The sequence below is a fragment of the Phaenicophaeus curvirostris genome, chromosome 1, assembly GCF_032191515.1.
Source record: "Phaenicophaeus curvirostris isolate KB17595 chromosome 1, BPBGC_Pcur_1.0, whole genome shotgun sequence".
Lineage (NCBI taxonomy): Eukaryota > Metazoa > Chordata > Aves > Cuculiformes > Cuculidae > Phaenicophaeus > Phaenicophaeus curvirostris.
Genome location: NC_091392.1, coordinates 111,745,390 through 111,766,400, shown reverse-complemented (window position 1 = coordinate 111,766,400; position 21,011 = coordinate 111,745,390).

Genomic DNA, 21,011 nt, shown 5'->3' with positions numbered 1-21,011 from the left:
CAGCGGACTTCTTGGGTCATGCCATGATGTCACGCTGGCACACTGCTATCGTGCTCTAAGAGTGATTTAAATACATAATGAGAATGAAGATGAGTGTGTATTTGAAATAAAGCTTTACATTTGAGTAGGGACTGATGCTAGTCCAAACAATCCTGCCAATGTCCTGCCAGACACCATTCAAACAAGTAACCTGTCACAATGGAAATTCAGAATCAAGATGCCCTCAAGCTGTAAGGTTGAACCTCCTTATTCTTCTCCCTTTTCTTGGTAATAAGTCAGGAAATATCCCAGGATCACAGAGTATAACACAAGACTGGTAGTTTTCCCGTTGTTGCTGCAGGCAGAGCACCATCAACCCATACCTGTTGTGTGCTTGCATCTTCAGTAACTGTTGTTTTTTCAGTCTAAGAAAGTCAGCTATTTAAATGCTTTATTGCAAGAAATGTTTCAAACACCTTGTTTATGTCTATGCTAAAATGTGAACAAACCAGCGATTCGTACCTGAACTAAGACTTTTATGTCTGGCTTTAGCCTGAAAGAATTTTTGATGACTGAATGAATTGTTGGAAAGCAGAGTGGTAAAAGTGTCTATTATCACAAAACTATTGCAGATACATACTCTATACCTATGGGCTATGGGTGGGCGATTACTTAGGAGTAGGATCTGAGGTTATCAGCAGCTCCACACATCTCCACTTCGGCTCAGACTTCCTCCATTCTTAATAGATGCAGACTAACAACTCCTGGCCATACTGTCAGTAATGAGGTTCCTATAGGCTCATAATATATGAGATACGTAGCCTGTTGATTTGTGGAACGCTTCAGCTACAAAAAAGCATAAGAGGAATGATACATGTTTCCCATTGCATAGTATGGCAGGCAAAAACAATAAAAAAGTCCAGCCAGCCATCATTCTGACTGTTGCACACAAATCCCATCATAAAACTGCTACAAATACGAGTCTTATTAATATGTTTAACATTAATTAGAATTTGGGAACCCTTATGCATTTAATCCAATTAAAAATCTTGAAATGAATGCAGAACTGTAATAAGCTATGAAATTTCATCTTGGTGTTTTGCAACTGGAAACATTAATTTTCCAAGTGTCTTCTTTTGTATGTGGATAGACTTGCTGCATGATTATTGCAAATCTCATTTGCAGATTGTGGTTAACTCACTGCAGTCATGTTTCTGGATGCAACTTTCCTAACTATTGAAACCACATCAAAAATTCAGAGTTGGGAAACCCACTTTGTGGGTTTTTTGCACTATGAAGTGCAAAATTTTTTACAGGTGAATACTTTCAGGACCTGGCATAGCCCTGAAACATTTCTGGAGTGATATTAGATTAATAATAAATTAATTACAATTCAAATTATGAATACTGATTGTGTGGTTTTACCTAGATGGGACTCAGTCTCTGAAATCTCTATCGATTCACAATTAGTATAAAAACCTATGTGAGTCTATTCTTAACTTGCAAAAAGAAAGGGGCACACCTTGTTCTGTAATTGTGAAAATAAGTGTGGGATGAATTCCCAGTTTCTTTATTTATAGGTTTCGTGTTTTAAAAGGACAGATCATGCAAGTAAAGAGGCAAAGATGTAGCTTTTCATCCTTGCTTCTAGAGCTCTGCAAACACGGAAAGACTGAAGCAGGTGTAGAGGATGAGCAGTGGAAGCAGAAATAACGTAAGGAAGGATGTGATGCTGCCGCACAGGAAACAGGCAGCTGTGCTGAGCATCAGTGAATGGAGGGGTGACTTGGAGGAACACATCCGATTTCAAGTGGAAACAGATGATTATGCAGACTCGGAGCTGTTTGGTTGGAACATAGTATGAGGTCTTTGTGATCTAAGGTACCTTCTAACAGGTTTTTGACGTCTTCTGATTCCCACCATGCTTTATATCTATGGCAGAAGCCTCCGTAAGTTGATGCGTACCTGTTTTCTATTGTCTGTTTAGTCCATAGATATTTCAATCAACAGGTATCTCAGCTTGATCCCAGGCTTGCAGGTTTTTTCTTCTGCCTGGTTGAAAGAAAGACTAGCTGGACTAAACTGAGAAAAAAATATAAACCAAAAAAACCCAAACAGAGGAAAGAAACGTGTTTCTTTTCTACCTTCAAATTCTTTCAGCGTTAATAAGGACTTTCTGTCACATGGTCTTCTGTTTAATGGCTCAGTGTTGGTTTAATCCTGACCATATAATATGTGCCACTCTATTGTCATGGAGGTACTTGTGAGATGCTTTCTTTGCAGGATCAAGAATGGGGAAATCCTCCTTTGGGGAGGGATCCCTTTCTCATTCAAACATGAAGATCCCTCATAGCAGTGTTACAAAAATCTGAGGGCTTTACTTATTTCAGTACGTTTATTTATGGTAAAATGCCTGTAAGGTATCACCATTTTGTTCTATTTCCCTGTAAAAGTCTGGATATATATACATTGTTGAAAAAAACAGATACATCCCAAGCTGGCCACTGTTCATCTGCACACATTCCCACAGGACACGTTAACTGTGAGCCTCCCTGCCAGACCCTCAGGCAAAAATTTGAGAAAACAGATTGTGCCCTGAAGGTCAATGGACGACGGCTCTGCTTGGCCACTGGGAGAAGTAAATTCCTGAGCTGAGGATGTTTCACAAAGAAAGCAGAGCTTACACTCTCCAGATGTTCAAATTCAGGGTGTGTCAGCAAAAACACTCTGGCTGGTCTCAGCTGTCAAGATAGCGCTTAAAGGAGGAGAAGAGGAAATTCCTCAAGCAGCCACAGTCCAAGCTACGCTGTCTCTCTGGTCCAAACTGGCGTTCATTAGAATTGATGCAGGAACCAATGCCTAGAAACAAACAGAGCATGCAGGGACTGTGTATTTCATAAGGAATTTCTCTCTTGATAGCGTGACTAATGCACCATATTGTTGTGTAATTATTTCAAGAATTCCTTGAAAGTTTCCTGCAGTATGAATTAATTTTTTATTTGGTCAACCCTATTGTTTTTGTTTTCCTTCCAAAAGCTCAGGGATGCACTGTACAAAGCCTTCCTTCCAAAGCTCATTTGTATCCCACCCATGCTTTCAGTCCACAGCCATATCTCTTGATGTTTCATGGTTCCCTTTCTGCAGACATCACCCTCAAATCCCCTCTCCTGGCTTGGGAGTCTGCGACTGCCACGCCGTGGCAGCAAAGCAGCAGCTCCTCCAGAAGCCACCCCCAACTCCCTCAAGAGGAACTTGGCCAAAACCAGCCTATGTGAATGACGTTCACTATATGCTCAATGAGATGTTTTCCCTGTTTCTCTCCTGGTTATTTTTTCTTGCTTGCTTATTCTTCAGTCTCAGAAGCATTAGCAATAAGCCCAAGTCCCCTATAAGGTTCATTCAGGCAAAGAACACAAGAGCAGGAGCTCTAGGACTACCAGTTGTTTAGAGCATTTGCCCATGTCTCCAATTTGCCCCTCAAAAAAAATTTTAAAAATACAACAACTTGGTGAAATAATATTTTCCCAAAGATTTTGTTGCCCTTTCTCTCACTGGTGTCCTTAGTACAGAGACGGGTTTCTCACTCCCACTTCATCTGCTGCTGCAACCTCTCTGGTCCCAGTGATGCAAGGGGAGGATTTGCTTCAAATGCTTAGGCAGAGAGAGGATCGGAATTGGCCGGTGTTAACAGCAGGAAAGTTGCCCAGACTGTGCAAGCGGCTGGCAGACTACCAAATTGAGCAGAAAAAAGAGCAGTTTCCTCAACAGCGGCGTGCCTGGCAGCTGTAGCTGCAGCGGTTCAGCAGGACATGGTGCTCAGCAGCTGGCACTGTGCAGCACTTCCCTGCCACAACTCTTGGATCCGGGTAAAGTACCTGAGAAGCCTGAGATCTGGCACCACCACTACATGTGTCTTTTCAAACCTCTTAAAGATGGGCAGCTGATTCCGCCATCAGACAGGGGATGTCCAAACCATCTTCATAATCCTGGGCACTCCTGCTGCAGTCCTGAACTCCTGAACTTCATGTGCACTGAGACAACTGCTTTGGAGAGGAGATTTTTTTTGGCTCTGGTTTTGTCTCCATATGAAGATCCTGAAGCTGCAGACTAAAACTAGCCTCTTAGCACCATCAGCAGGGCTGGGTTTTGCAATCTTATCTGATTCCTCAGCCAGCTCACCTGCAAAGTCAGAGCTAAGAGGGCCCTCATTCAATAATGCTAATCCAAGCATCTAGAAATCATTACTCGTGCCTTCAAAAACCATGAAGCTGGCTTGAAAATAAGACTTAGCTCATTTTGTCTTTCTCTTCTGGTTTCCGGCTTTTTTAGGTTAGTGTTCTATAGGTCGTTTAGTCTAGCCCTAAGCATGTGTGATTTCTCAAACATTTGTTTACACAGGTAATCCATGCTCAAATGAACATTCCCGTTTAACAAAACCAGACTAGTCCAAGTGAGGAAGTTTTAAAAATTAGGCCCTAAACATGATGGAATGACCAAATCCATTTTGGGCGTAGAAACTGCTATTTACAGATTCTCCGCAAAGAGGGTCCAGACCACACATCCAATGGAAAACTGGAAACCAGTTCCTGCTGGGTCCAAATAAAGCTTTAACATTTTTTACTGGTAGACTTCCTAGAGAAACTGAGAAAAAAACATACAGATTAAAAGAACAGTTCTGGGTTTCTGTATTTACATGATTACAGCGTCACTCAAAGACATGGATAAATGTGTCAGGATGTTAGGTTGATTATTACAAAACCAAGCAGGTTATTCATTTTTGCACCTGTTTCTATAGTAAACACATACTTTCTCCATTGAATCAGCGCTGATTTATCCACCTGGCTGATGAACACTAAATATCGTGAAAGATTTGGCAGGGAAGGGGAACTACTCAGGAAAATTTTGGCTTTGGTATCATTTTCAGAGCCTAATACTCCCTGTCTGCTCTTAAATTGAATGGCCAAAAGAGGTAATGTGACTGAGGCACTAGGTGGGCGTTTCTGTCTGTTAAAAATAACATCTTAGTCCGTTTAAAACATGGCCCATCAATACACGCGCAATGGAAAAACAAGAAGGAATGAAGTAAAAAGCTGCAAATTTTAGAGTATTCTGCAGTCCTTTAACTCCATCTAGAAAATCGTATCTGGTTCTGCTCTCCACAATTCAAGGAGTAAGTCAGTAAACTGAAGAAAATTCAGAAAAGAGCTGTGAGAGGGAAGAAAGACCTGGATAATTCACTTTAAATTGGAAGAACTTGGTCCTTGTAAGCCTAGCAAAGGGAGGGGTTGATTGCTTATAGTCTGTATGTCTCCGTATGAACACACGTTCACAGACAATGCTATAATGGGATCCAGTGCTTGAGAACTTATTCTAGACAAATTCAAGCTATAAAATAAGACACATTTTTAACACTGTGGGTCATTAACCACCACAGCAACCCAGCAAGGCATTATGGCAGTCTCCTTCTTTGGAATTGTTTAAATCAAAATCAGATGTTTTTCTAAAAGACATTGTATTTCAAACAGGAAGAAGCCTGATATTGTATGTCAAACAGGAAGGCGGGCTACAGCATCGCAGTAGCCCATCTGGCATTACAAATCATAAGCTGGAATTATTCTTTTATAATTAATCCAGTTCTCCAGGGAGAATAGAGAGAAAGTTTTCACATCAAAACTGGAAGTTAGGTTGTTGGAACACAGAGAGTGGAAAGGTGAAGCAAAGCGTAATTTATAGGGAGAGACACCCTGTTTTATTCTATAAACTGATATTGTCTGATCAGCTGTCAGTAGCTTGTCTGGAGGTTTTTTTGAGCTATATCCATTCATCTAAGAAAATATTTTATCTCCTGACAAACCCAGCTTCACTTAATGTGGAAGATGAGTGAAGGACTAGTCACAAGCTTGTCATTAAGGAAAACAAAGGGAGAGGACAAACTGGAGGTGATTCTGCCCCTCTGTTCCTCTCTTGTGAGACCTCATCTGGAGTATTGTGTCCAGTTCTGGAATCCTTAACACAAGAAGGATATGGAGCTGTTGGAACGGGTCCAGAGGAGGGCTACAAAGATGATCAGAGGGCTGGAGCCCCTCCCATACGAGGACAGGCTGAGAGAGTTGGGCTTGTTCAGCCTGGAGAAGAGAAGGCTCTGAGGAGATCTTATAGTTGTGTTTGTGATGTGATGAATTCAGGGATATATTTAAAAATCTAGTGATTAGGTCAAAATACAGAAATTCTTGGTTTACTCATTACAAAGGTGCTGAGCTCCTGAGTGCATGGAGAATTTGGCACAAAATATTAGAAAAGTGACAATGGGTTAATTGCTTCATCTACCTTTCAGTTAGGGGTATCTATCTCATTTATGGAAAATAAGAGATCTAACCTGTGATGACCTTGTGCCCTTCTTCTCTTTAACGGTATAGTTTTCATATGGCATCAGAAGGGACAAATTGGCTGCTCACCCTCTTTGTGAAGTAACTGAAGTTTCAGAAATCCTTAGATGCAGTGACTTCTGCAAAACAAGCCACCAGACCATGCAAAGTCCTAGCTGAGCGAAGAGGTAAATGCTTTACAAAAAGAAAACTGTGGATGGCTCCGTATAACATAAGACACATTCTATTTCTCCAAGGCAGACCGTTCCCCCACATGCATTGTATTGTGTGAGATTCTTAACCCTTCAGGATGGAGGCTATCAGGGCTTAAAATTGCTGCTCTGGCATGAACCATCAGTCACGAACTTGATTCTGCAGGAATGTTTCATTGCAGGACCCAGGGCACTGGCAGCTGCTTGCTGGCTCCTGGAGGACCAAAGATGGAGCGGTGAGTGTGGTATGTGTCCAGTCATACTTCTCATCATCAGTTTGCTTCTGATGCCAATAATCCTGGCAAGCTCCTCACATAAATAACAAAGTATTTTACTGTTCCAGACAGTCAAAGTGGGTATGAAAAAACAATCAACTGACTGACAGTAAAGATTATGTAGCAAGAAGATTATAATGAAGTACCTTGTAATTAAGTACACTGCAGCATTCTGAATCACTTACAGTTATAAGTGATCCTTTATTCTGTCCCCTAAAATACAAAAATCTAGGATAAGAAATAAGACAGATAAAAAACCATATCCTTATCTTGAAACAAAGAGAAAAAGTAGTTTTAGGAGGAGCAAAGCCATACACAAATATATTTATCGGAGCTGGAATTGGAGGGGGGGAAGATTTAGAGTAGACATTAGGAAGAAATTCTTCATGATGAGGGTGGTGAGGCACTGGCCCAGGTTGCCCAGGGAAGCTGTGGCTGCCCCATCCCTGGGGGTGTTCAAGGCCAGGTTGGATGGGGCCTTGGGCAGCCTAATGCAGTGGGAGGTGTCCCTGCCCATGGCAGGAGGGGTGGAACTGAGGGATCTTTAAGATCTCTTCCAACCCCACACATTCTTGATTCTATGATTTAAAGCATAATTTCAAAAGTAGTCAATTCTTACAAAAGTTTATTTTTAGAAGTAACTCTAGTGAAATAACAGCATGATTTTTATATATAAGTCAGTGCGTGTATATATATGTTTGTGTGTATGTGTGTGCATGTAAGCTTGAGGAGTTTCAAGGTTTGGTCTCTCAATAGCCAAGGTTTTACACAGTTAGCTAATCATCAATGACATATGTAGATGTCATCCTGTGACCAAATTAAACCCTTATTTCCCCAAAACACAAAAATGTGTACAAAAAGCACTATTATATGAGCTTCATTTTCTTTGTATTCTAAACAAAATGTTAACAAACTTCAAGGTCTTTCAAAGCATAATATACACATCTTCACAGTCCATGCTAAATGTATCTCATTTCCAGTTGGCTGATTTCCAAAGAGTGGAATATCAAAAATATAGGAGAGTTCTAAGAATCTTTCCAACACATCAGAAATAACTGTTTCTGAAGTATGTTCCAGTCATTACATTTGAATAAAATATCTAAATAAAAAACTTATCTAGAATGACATGTATTCAACACTAATGTTTCCAACTATGCCTGTATGCTTACAACAAGATGTTTTTCCTAGAATCCACTATAAACTTACTTGTTTACAACATATCTCATATTTGTGGATATAGATTAATTACAAGAAAACAGAATAAGGTAATGAATATATTGGAAACTGTCTTCACAATGCAGGTTTCTCATCACAAAAATTCCCAGGCATGTAAACATTAGGCAAATTAAATGCATGCATACATAGGTGCAGTAGAAGTATCATGTTAATGAAGGCACCGTGGGTGCAGCTAACTTATCATTACAGACCTTGCAAACAGATTAAAATTAAAATATAGAGTTATCCATTTATTCTGTTTTAACTTTAGGATGTTTCATATATTGTGCTCTATTTACACGGTATGTCAACAGGAAACAGTGCACCGATCTCAAATAAATAATTCCTTTCAGTTAATACAATAAGAATGCTCCTTACCAAAACCCCTTAGTTTTATTCCAGAGTACAAATGGCACCTCTAGAAGTACAAACGATATTGAGAATGGCCTGAAAAATGATGCCACAAGCCAGAGACCACCTGGAAATGCCAGCCAAAATGCTTTGCTCAAGGAGATGCTGGAGAGGGAAGGTAGCTGGTCCATGGGGTACCCAGGGGTGCCTGTCACTACAGTGCCAACCACTGCTTTCCAACAATGCTGTTCTGATTTGGGGGGGGAAAAAAAGCAAAACAAAACAAAACAGGAAAAGCAAACAAAAAGTCCCTCTGCTATGAAAGACACTTTTCAAAGGCAGGTACAGCCATCAGGTACAAAATTGCCATTGACAATAGGAATCAACTGCCTTTGAAAATCCACACTGGGGACTGTGCTGCCACCAAAAGGACGGCCAGAGAGTTTATCCTTTCATAGAATCATAGAATCACCAGGTTGGAAAAGACCCACCAGATCATCGAGTCCAACCATTCCTAGAAAGGTTGCCTTACACACCATAAAACCACACTTAGATTTCACAACTGTTTGACTCACCCATCTACTGTCCCAAAGATTTTTTCTGATGTGGCCTTCTAACAGAATCACAGAATCACTAGGTTGGAAAAGACCCACCAGATCATCGAGTCCAACCATTCCTATCAACCACTAAGCCATGCCCCTCAGCACCTCATCCACTCATCTTTTAAACACCTCCAGGGAAGGTGACTCAACCACCTCCCTGGGCAGCCTCTGCCAGTGCCCAATGAGGCATTCTCTGAAAAATTTTTTTCTGATGTCCAGCCTGAACCTCCCCTGGCAAAGCTTGAGGCCATTCCCTCTTGTTGCATATAAAGGCTCATCACACAAATCTTTGTCCATGCTGTTATTTTCTGTCCTCGAGCATTTTCATATTTTCAGTAAGTGAAGACAACCTTGTGGCAATTACGTCCTGTCTTCATGTGGCTACCCCATCCCTGGAGGTGTCCAAGGCCAGGTTGGATGGGGCCTTGGGCAGCCTGATCTAGTGGGAGGTGTCCCTGCCCATGGCAGGGGGGCTCGAACTGGGTGATCTTTAAGGTCTCTTCCAACCCAAACTATTCTATGACTCTGTCAATATTCACTTCTTACACATTACTTAATACCAAACACCATACAGTAACTCACTTCAAGCAATATCAGAGGCAGGAGATGGGCAAGGAGAAGGCTGGTTGCAAATAGTCACATCACCAACTATAGCTGGCACTAATTTCCTTCATGTTAATATCACCCGAAGAAAAGGTCATGCAAATTGCTGTTGGTGGTTGGTCGCATAGCAACAGCAGAGCAAGTGCAGAAGCCCAAATATTGCCAGAGCAGAGAGAGCCACGGCAGCATCTCAGACAGCAAGAGAGTAGAAATATATAATGAGTCTGCAGAAGAACAGCATAACAGTGAAACGTTGCTGTCGTAATGAGGAAATTAAAAATGAAAATCCTGAAAAACTCTAATGACTTTCATTTCCATGAGATGTGGGGAGGTTTGGCTCTAAATACCACATGCAATCATAACCATGGGATGAGTCGGGTTGCACCCAGCCAGGAGTCACAAGAAGTGTTCCCCGGGGCTCAGTTTTGGAGCCGATTCTATTTAGTATCTTTATCAATGATCTGGATGAAAGAATCGCATGTACCCTCAGTAAGTTTGCAGGCAACACCAAGTTAGGTGGGAACGTTGATCTGCTTGAGGGAAGGAAGGCTCTACAGAGGGATCTGGGCAGGCTGGATCCGTGGGACCAGGTCAACTGTATGAGATTCAACAACACCAAGTCCTAGGTCCTGCACTTGGGCCACAATGACCCCATGCAATGCTACAGGCTTGGGGAAGAGCTGCTAAAAAGCTGCCCAGTGGAAAAGGACCTGGGAGTATTGGTCTACAGCCAGCTGAACATGAACCCACAGTGTGCCCAGGTGGCCAAGAAGGCCAATGGCATCCTGGCTTGTATCAGAAAGAGCATGGCCAGCAGGACCAGGGCAGGGATGGTGCCCCTGTGCTCAGCACTGGTGAGGCCACACCTTAAATCCTGTGTTCAGTTTGGGGCCCATCAGTAAGAGAAGGACATTGAGGGGCTGGAGCACATCCAGAGAAGGGAACAGAGTTGGGGAAAGGGCTGGAGAACAAGTGTCACGGGGAGCAGCTGAGGGAACTGAGGTTGTTTAGCCTGGAGAAAAGGAGGCTGGGGGGAGAGCTCATCACTTCTCACAACTGCCTGAAAGGAGGGTGTAGTGAGCTGGGTGTTGGTTTCTTCTCACAAACAACAAGTGACAGGATGAGAGGAAACAGCCTCAAGTTGCACCAGGGGAGGTTTTAGACTAGATATTCTGAAAAATTTATTCACTGAAAGGGTTGTCAACCGTTGGAATAGGCTGCCCAGGGAAGTGGTTGAGTCACCACTCCTGGAGGCATTTAAAAGATATGTAGAAGTGGCACTTAGGGGCATGGTTTAGCAGTGGATTTGGCTGTGTTAGGTTTATGGTTGAACTTGATGATCCTAAAGGTCTTTTCCAACATAAGTATTTCTATCATTCTAGGAGGGCAATGGAGGGACTTTGCAGCTGCACTTCCACGCTGTGTACAGAGCTGTAGGTGATAATAGCAGGTGGGTGGCACTGGGACATCTAATGAGTGTCTCTTCCCTGGATGCCCCATCTTGCCTCCCTGCATGAAGACACTAGCAACAGACATTAGACATTATTTGACTACTTAGTTCCTGTGGACTTCTGTGGGACAGAGTCTTCTGAGTGCTTTCATGGCTTTGGGAGATATTTTTGCTTTTCTAAGTCTCTGCTTCTTTTTGACAAGAGATTTGACACTGCCCTCAAAAGTAAAGTTTGCCATCCCTGTGAACAGCAAGCGCAGCTTAAGGGCATCCTCCAGAGTTTCACCCTGCAGGCATGACCATGCTTGAGAGCTTAATGTGCTACCACTTAGACTCAGATGGCTCCCTGTAGTACCTCCACAAAGTAACCAAGGATCACCCTACATTCTTAGTAGGATGCTCTTCAATTATTTTAGGAGCTTCAGTGACCAACAAACCACCTTCCTAACTAGAACCTTCTGGCCATCTCAGCAAAGTACACAGGTTAAATTTCCCCCTCAGCCATGGTGACAGGACACCTAGGTGTGTTATGTGACACACTGGAAGGAATTTATGCTGACATCAAACAGTTTACCTGTTTTCTGCAGAAAAACAAGGGGCTTCCATCTGCACACCTGATTGACAAGCACCCTGCATGAGCGACTGCCAATTTCACATGTGCACAACGGGATTTTTTTGTGTGTTTAAGTTAAAACAACCTACACATTTTGTAGGAAGCTATATAACTAACTGAAAAATTCACCTTAGTGGTACACTGCTATTTTGATAGTCTTAATTTCAGTTAATGGGTTCAGAAACTGCTTTCCTCCACCCAATGAAATGTAAACATAACTCACAAAACACTAAGCAAAGTCAAATGCAAACTGATATGCATTGATGTTTCATGCCTCCTGCTTGCTTTGTAAATGCTAACCTACATGGGACATCAAAGAACACCGATTTCTCCTGAGAGGCACCATCACTCACATCTTACAGAAGGGATGCTGCGGCCAAGCGGCTGTGCAGCAACACAAAGTTGCCACAGGATGGTTTCAAAAAGAAGCCAGGTCTCGCAGCTCCCACAGTACCTTTATGTCCAGATCTCAGTTATATGCAATCTGGGCTCTTACAACACCCCTCTCTTCATAGTACTCCATGTTTTTAGAGCAGCACATGAAACAACGTACCCTTAGTACAACTTGTTTTCTCTCTTTATGTAGGGGAAGATTCACACATGCAGAGTAACATTTATTTCGGCCGGGTCTGTTTTGCTAACTACTTATATTTGAAATGACTGTATCTCTACTTTGCCAAAAAAGAAAAGCAGTGAATTTTGCAAATGAAGCATTTAACAGTTGAGCTAATAGTTCATAGTCAAAGAAGGCACGGTATTACACGTGCATTTAGTAGCAGATACACTCACACTGCCAAAAGCTGCTTGAAGCCTATAACCCGTGCAGTCGGACAGCGCAAAACAGCAGCAGCAGGTTTACATCTCACTGCCAAGCACCTCAGCCATCCAGTCAAAGAACTACTGAGACTTGGTTTCCACACAAGAAAAATAAATGAAAGCATGCAGTCTGGATAACAACTGTGCCTCATTCCAGCCAAGACCCTGTTCTGGACCACTGGCGAGCCAGGAATCCAGCACTTAGACCACAGCCTCCCCATGGCTGGTTTGGATGCTACTAGCCAGCCCACCCCTAGAGCTCCTTGCAGTCCTTCCTCCTTTCACAGCTCATAGTCTTTAATCTCCTGCCAGTGGTCAAGTATTTGATGTTGAAATACAATTGACACCAGAGGTATTTTCCAACTGTTTTCCTGTTGATTGCAGTTTTCAGGCTTCACAAGGCCCAGGAGCCCTTTGGATTGCTTAAGGGCTTAGCACTTGAATGCAGATCTTCAAAGATTGGACTGGGGTTTTATTTTACTTAATTTGGTCTTGAATCACAAAAAAAAACTCACACCAGCAGAGCCAGGGGACAAACCCTCCTCTTTGCAAGAATCCTTCTGCATGCAATGCAGAAAGTAATGTGGTTGTTAGTGGCTGTGGTGCAATATGTATGTACATGTACGTGTGCGTGTATGATGATTTTCTTACCAAGAGACGTCTGATGAAAATGCAAATGAAATGCTTTCAACTTATTCTCACTGTTAAGTTTTCTGACTGAAATAGGATTCACAGCCTGAGGAACTTTGGATGCAGGCTGGCTTTCTCCACTATAATGCTTACTGCTTCTATAGAAAGCAAAAGGTCTGGAAGTAAATCCCAACAACAAATCAGTGATAAATAAAATAGTAGTGGGAAGCAGACTGTGGGCAAGGCAGGTGAAAGGGACAGGAGGTCACGAGGGGTCAGTAACTGTGGCTGTTGGTGTGATGAACTGGGATGCATCAATCCCCTGGCGGATCTTGATAAAAGGTTTATTCGAAGAGCTGAGCTATAGAGGCTGGATCCTGACTCTGCGAGAGCACCACAGGCATGAATCCAGGGACTTTAGGCAGCACTACCCATGCACAGCGGGCCAAACCACTCTAGTTTCTGCTCCGATTTCAATGGGCCCCATCTTCTGCACAAAAATACGCTGACAGCCTTGGGAAACTGCCTGGAGGAATTGCAGCCACTCTATATTCTCCCCCTGCAATCTCTTGTGTGCAAGTTCAGTGCTCCATTCCTTTAAACGTGGCTACACAGAACAGCTATATTGTTTTAAGAAGAATAGTTAAGAGCAATATCCCTGATGTTTGACAAAGTTCTACAGGGATGAAAGGGTTCACATTCAGATGGCTTATCACAAAGTGGTATGGAAAGTTAGTTATACTGGAGAAGAGTGCAATTCAGTCTCCATGAAGAATAAAAATACACCGATTTGAGGAAGAAGGGCAAGCAGAAGTACAAAAAACCTAGGCAATAAAGCTGTTCCAGGGGGAAACTTCAGACAAGGGCTTATTGTGCAACACAAAATCTCAGCTGCAATTGAAAAAAGCACTAGAAACTGTTCTTATAGTATTATCCTCATAAAAAAAGCAACAACATACAAAGAGTTTTGTTTGATGGTTGCCTTCCAAATTCAGGGGCAAATCATATCCTTATTACTGAATAAGGAAATAAAGAGTTTCTACGTGGAGTAACAAGTTCCAGGACTTTGTTCTCGAATCTGTGCCCCTCATGTGCTACAAGATCAAAGTGATCTTTTATCCTGCGAGTTATTATTTGCCCAAGATATGCACTACCATTGAAAAAACAATTTCAGCGAAGGATGAATTACATTAGCTTCATTCACCCCTTCTTAGTGCGTACATAAGTGCCATCTTCTGGCCACAACAGGGACTGTAAAGATAAGTGGTAAAACTCTTAAGCCTGTGTAAAGAAGTAAAGCCTGCGAAGAATTCTCTGCTCTGGAGTCAGTAGAGGACAAAGAACAAGTGCATACAGATTTAATATGAATACATTTCATCTAGGGGGTAAAAGTTTCTTGCTAAGCTTCACAGCTTCCACATTTGTGAACATCTTTCTGATGTAGGTAGAGTGGGGAAGGACAGACACGCAGCTCTGCTTTTACGTGTGTTTTAATCAGGTAACGTCATTTGCCTTAGCTGGAAGCAGCTGCAATCAGTTGCCCACAAAGTCCTCCTTGTTCTGTGTTCCCAAGATACACATGCTGAAACCTGAGAAGCTAACTAGATGCCGCAAACAAGGGTTGTGCCAGTGGTACTTCTCAACGATACCAAGCAAAAGTGTTCAAATCCCTTTTAGGGCATTTCAGTAGAGTTTCAGAGAACCTGACATCTGTCGCCCCTGTACTGTGCTGTTGGCCCACAGCAGCACCACAGAACCCTACTGAAAACATGCACCTCAATCAAGCGCATCTCAGCAATCTGTCCATGCATCTTCCATGACAACTGACACACCTACCTATTGCCACATCTTATAAACTTAAGCAAGAATTGTTGTCTCTTGCACAGGATTTATTTCTCCTCCCTCAAGTATCATCTCATTTGAAATTTTTACCAGTATATTGCAAAAAAATAATGTTTAAGAGTTAATTAGTTACATAGTCCCACTTAGTTTAAGTACTTCAGTCAAATTTTACTACCAGTACCTGGAATTTTACTGTATAACATAACACTTAGCTGCCTTAAAATCCCATCTTCTGAAGTAGCAGCTACATGACTATATGAATATCTTGATGTTAAAGAAAAAATACCTAACTTTCTCATGAGTATGAGGAAGAAACACCAAAAAAGTCAGCTTTCAAAAGCTAGAAAGCAAATAATTACAAGATACATGTCTACTGTTCTTGGTGATTTTTAAGTCTCACTCATTACAGGAGAGGAAAAAAAGGACCAAATGTGTTTGAATTTTTTTTTTGAACGCATGACATAGACAATATGAAATAAGGCACTTTAACACAGGTTCAGTAGAATGGGTTACTACACACAAGGATTATACCACCCAATGCAAACAGATTACACACAAATAAATAACACTTTAAAATTCACAATCCCTTTTGCCCTAAGTAATATGGGGAGGGAAGGAGAGAGGATAAAAGGAATCGTAGGGAGCAATTTATTGTTTGTGTGGAAGATGTTTGGCAGAAACTCTTTTGAGACCTAAAGTAAACTTGATGGGTTTTGTGATAATCATGAAGGACAAAGTCCCCAATGCTTCCAACCTATTGATACCAGTAGGAGGTCAAGCACAGAGTAAAGGAACTGAGGCCTGAAATAACATTATCACTGAAAGCCACTTAAACCTGTGGAAGTTTTAGATCAGTGAATTTTCAAAGCACAGAACTTAAATAAGCACATCAGGGTTTGATCCTATTTAGAACTGATTCTGAAATATAGACACCAGCATGAGAAGAAGTGAACATTCCCAGGTCTTACTTACAAGAAACACAGCAAGCTGAAAGCTGGTTTCATAAATGCAGCATTTTCTGCTTTTCTTGACTGTGTAACCTGATTTTTCTTCTCCTAAATAAACAAGCAAATACAAAAATCAAGGAACATAATTCCTATCCAATTGGACACAAAAGGTTTTTCTGCTTCTTCTCTCCTCACTCATAGTTGAGGGGTGGGAAAACCCCTCTGAAGTCAAATCACAAATTCAAAAATTAAACACAATACTTTGTTTTAAAATACCTAACAAGAAAGGGGATAAAGAATTAGGACCACAAAGTTACCAGGAAGAGACAGGGGTTGTACAAGTGGTGAACAGTTTCTCATTTCTAACATTTCTATTGCTATTGGCTTACCCACACACCTGGATATTAACTCAGCCTAACAATGGTGGCTGCCTTAGAATTGTAGGTGCTGTTTTTTCCAAAAGATTTTCTAAAATATGTCATTTGTGATTCCTAATTAATAACAAAACAGTTGCTTCCTATTATGCTGTTTTTTTAAAGCACTGAATAATTAATTTCTATGTGATGACATGAACACATCTATTACGGTTCTTGTAAATCCCATATTCTACTAGACAATTAACCCTCATACATAGCATGTATTTCTATAAGTTTCCTTGCTCTGTGTCTTAAATTCCCTACGTCCAGATCACCTCTTGAGCTACAGTTAAACACTGAACTTTTCAAAATAAATAGTCAGCCTTTATTTAACGGCTGTTGGCTCTCAGCACTCTCTGCGCCTCTGATGGACAGCAGGAAGAGCAGTACCACAGTATTACCAGAGAAGGAAGTAATTGCGGACATACTTTGATCTTCACTCTTGCACCTACAATAAAACCTTGTCTGGTCTTGTAATCTCGCCAGCCTCCACATCAGACCAGAAGAGGCTGGCAATATAACTCAGAGGAGCAAAGTGGGAAGTCTGTTCTCATGTGTCTACTGCCAAAAGCGAGTCTAGATTGCACAGAAAACCTAACTAGCAGTTTGTATTCTACCAGGTTAATATTCTACCTTTCAAACGCAAAACCTCCATTCACTTAATATGGAATTGTACAGAGACATTGCAAAGTGAGCTCCTTATTATTATCCTGTAGTACAATGGGGAATCTCTGTAAATACTGGGGTACTATTCCAGATCCACTGGAGGCAGGGCAGTAGTGGGCAAGTCCCATTTCCATGGTTATCCAAGATATTTTGTTAACAGCAGAGGCTTCTTCCCGTCCACAATTTATTTAAATAAATGGTTACACTAAGCATCAGATATAGACAAGCTATACCCTCAGCAGTTAGATACCCATGAACAGCAGCTTTAGGTATCAGCTCATCAGTAGTTGGAAAAAAACCCAACAAGTATTCTTCTAACACTAAAACCAAGTCAATAACATTACTTAGTTAACACTAAACCCAAGTAAAATCAGGTCAGAGCATAAAAATCTAAATGCTCACACAAACAAAATCCATAAATTCCCACTCGAATGAGTAGTTCGACAGTAACTCCCTGATCAGAAAGAAGTATTTTATACCGGACTCCAATTTTGGTATTCCTTGAGAATACAAGAGGAAGTTCCACAGCTAGAATGTCTTCGGTGCAAACACCAGTCCCAGCTGCTGGCATCAGAGGGCTGCCTGCAGAATCACCTTGTTTTACTTTGGTCACTCATATCACTCCAACAGTGCAAAAGAAGACAGTCAATGTCTAAGGTGATCCGCTGTTAAGCTTTACAAGGTTTTCTAGGTTACAATCCAGGACCTTAAACTATATCTGAATACTTCAGGTGGAACTTAAAATCAAATTGAAAGCTATTTCTGCCCAAAGCTTCTCCACACTGATTCACTCCACAAAGCAGGCAGGCAAAACATTCCCTCTCCTCTCCCCTCAAAGACCTACTGATTTCAAGGATCTGATTTTAGCATGGCCTGTATTTGATGCCACCTTTTATAGAATTATAATAAATCCCTCACCATGACGTGAGGTAGGTCTACCCAGAGTGCCAATTTCTTTACAAATATTTATAAATCACAGTAAACATACACAATATTATTTTAATAAAGAATATAAAACATATTGAACACTGATGGAAAATCAGCTTTGCTTTCTATAGAACACAAGATTCCAGGAAATTCTAGGGGGAAAAAAGTTGCCTCATAAGTTAAATTACACCAGTAAATTAGAGAGTGATAACATGCAAGCGATAACTAATCCTTATCGAATGAGTCAGAGAAACACTGATAGACAGACACAAGATAATCAAAGAATAGGGAATACGACATTTTAATGGATGATCACTGTCAATAATGATGCTAATAATGATGTAGGAGACTGAGCGAAATTTAGGATTCTTAACACCTTCAAAGAGCAAGATTTAATGCTATTGCAAGAAAAAAATGACAGACATATCATTATGTAAAACTCGTTAAATTATTATGCTAACCGAAATTCAGTTAAACTTGTATTTCATTATGTATAAAATGACAAGGACTGTAGCGAACTCAAAAACATTTCAGATTTCAACCAGCTTGAATAAGACTTGCACATGTATTTCATCAGCTGGTACAAAACCAAAAAGAATCATTACATCAAGTAACCATAATTTGTTCTCAATGGCAACTTCCATACACTGGTATGCCCATTTATTGCCCATCTGTTAGAAACAAAAAGTAAGCGAGCTGAACAAACAGCCCATGTGCCAACACAAGTCAAATTTGTTAAGACAAATGTAATAATATGGAGCAATATTTTAAAATATATATTACATGAACAATTAGAATGATACTAAAAGCTCTATGAGCCTCACTGCACCGTACGGTCTCTGAAGCAAGGACCATCCTTCATACTGTGTAAACATACAACACGATGCTAGGCATTGTACACCATATTGTGTGTGATGAGAGCTCAAGTACCTGCAAACATAAAATTGACCAAAGCATGACGCAAAGAACATGCTTTTCCTTAAGTAATTATATGATCGTCTTTTCTCTCTCAAGGTACTTGTAATACAATATAAGAAACAGCAAATTTTACTTCAGAATTACTAAGCATGTTATCTTGATTAAACAAAGCCACAGCCTAGTAAAACCCAAACTCAAGTCTAAAGCTGCAGTAATTAACCTGCTTCACCCTTTCCCACCTCCAAAATGCTAACATTCAGCCCCTGAGGAATCAGAAATTAACTCTCAATGAACAAAAGTTGCCAGGAGTAATCCTGCCGACCCTAAGGATTTGTCTATACTGCAGGCAGAACCAGAACCATATCACAGCACAGAAACAACCCACACAGACTTCAGTGTGGTGATGAACAAGCATGGAGCCTAGCACACCAAGGTAAGCACTAACACAGCTACCACAGTGCCCACCACCACACTGCAGCTACCTGTGCTTATTCTAGGTAATCCTGAAACACTTGCGGTACACCTGCATTATTTTTTCCACCCTGCAGATTACGTAAAATCCAATTATGCACAAAGTCTGATGACAAAAGCAGATATTAAAGGAAAAAAGATGATTCATAATAAAACATCATCTAATCCATAAATAGCAATGAGGAAAACCGTAAGCATTTTGCACTCAGGTGTCAACTCTAGAACCTGTAGTCACCACCTGTGAAGTGGAAATATAAAATATAAAAAACTTTAAAAGTTTTAAGAGGCAAAGGAACTCCCACATTTAATGTGAATCTCCAGAACCACTGGCAGCATTTCTTGTTCTAGGAAGCGTTTTTTTTCTGTACTCTGTATAAGCTACTAGCAGTGTATATGATGAAGCGTATACTGAAAGGAACATAATGTCAGATACTCAACATTATAGAAAGAGCTGTCACCATTTAACATCCAGGTTTCAAACCTGAAAATTAATCACCAATGCAGGAAGTTCAGTCCCACTCATTCTCTCTCCCCTAATCCAAGAGCCCTCAAAGAAATAATTCTTACTTCTCAAAAAGCTTTCTAGCTGATGCAAGAACTGGAAAAAAGATATTTTGTATTTTTTCAACTTTTTACCACATACTCCTACTTTTGCTGTTCGTATATTTCAGGTGGCAGAACAAGCTACCTTTTGTGAAATTTTGGACAGTGACGTGACTAAGAACAAAGGTAAAAGATACATAAAAAGTAATTTATCATACTGAAAGTGGGGAAAAAAATCACAAAAAGCAAAGACACTGGCACAATATGGGCAATATTATCCTCTTCCCCCACCCCCAGCTTGGCAGCCTTCTTTAAAAAAAAAAGAACCCTGAAAGCTAGAATTTTTTTTTTTCCTTTCTGATAGAAGACCAGTCTATGGAAATTTCTATAGACATCAGAAAGAGCTTTCCATTCGCTACAAGAACCTATTTTGAAACTTATAGCGAATATCAGTCACATAACTGCACGCAAATTCTTCTTTATGCATTTCATAATTTGTGTAGAACAAGAGTTCTTCTTACTCTGTCAACTTTCTTTGAATTTCAGAATATTTGCTTTTCATAGAGAACTAATTGCTGGACAGTCATATATTGATGACAAGGAGAAAAGACTCATGAGAGTAATCTGTATTTGATTAACAACTCAAACACCAGGCACAGTTTAATAGCAGAACGTAAAGCCAAATACAGTTTCTGTGAGATTTCTGTAACAGTCCGAGTCTCCCTTTATCCTATTTACTCCCTTACTGATGTGCTGGACTAGAATTAAACAATGAAATTGTGATTTAAACAATGAAATTTTGAACATAAAATATCATACAATTCACTGCAAACCTCACATTGCTGGCTTGACACCAACACCAACACATCACACTTGACAATGTACTTGATAAAAGTACTTTTAAACAGATGTCTACAGCCAGCTGAGATCTCCACGAGACCACACTTCGCAGCACACATGCAGTTTTCTCATGAGCATTAGTTCACACTAATAAATGCAGTTGTCTATTGTTTTCTTTACCAGTTCAAAATGCTCTAACTTTATATTAAAGCACGCATCATGATTTCTTCCAGCGTGATGGCACTGGCCATGCTAGGTGTCACGGTTTAGTCTAGATCTGGCTAATTTCGGTAGATAAAACCATGCAGTTAGGCTCCCAAATCCCTTCCC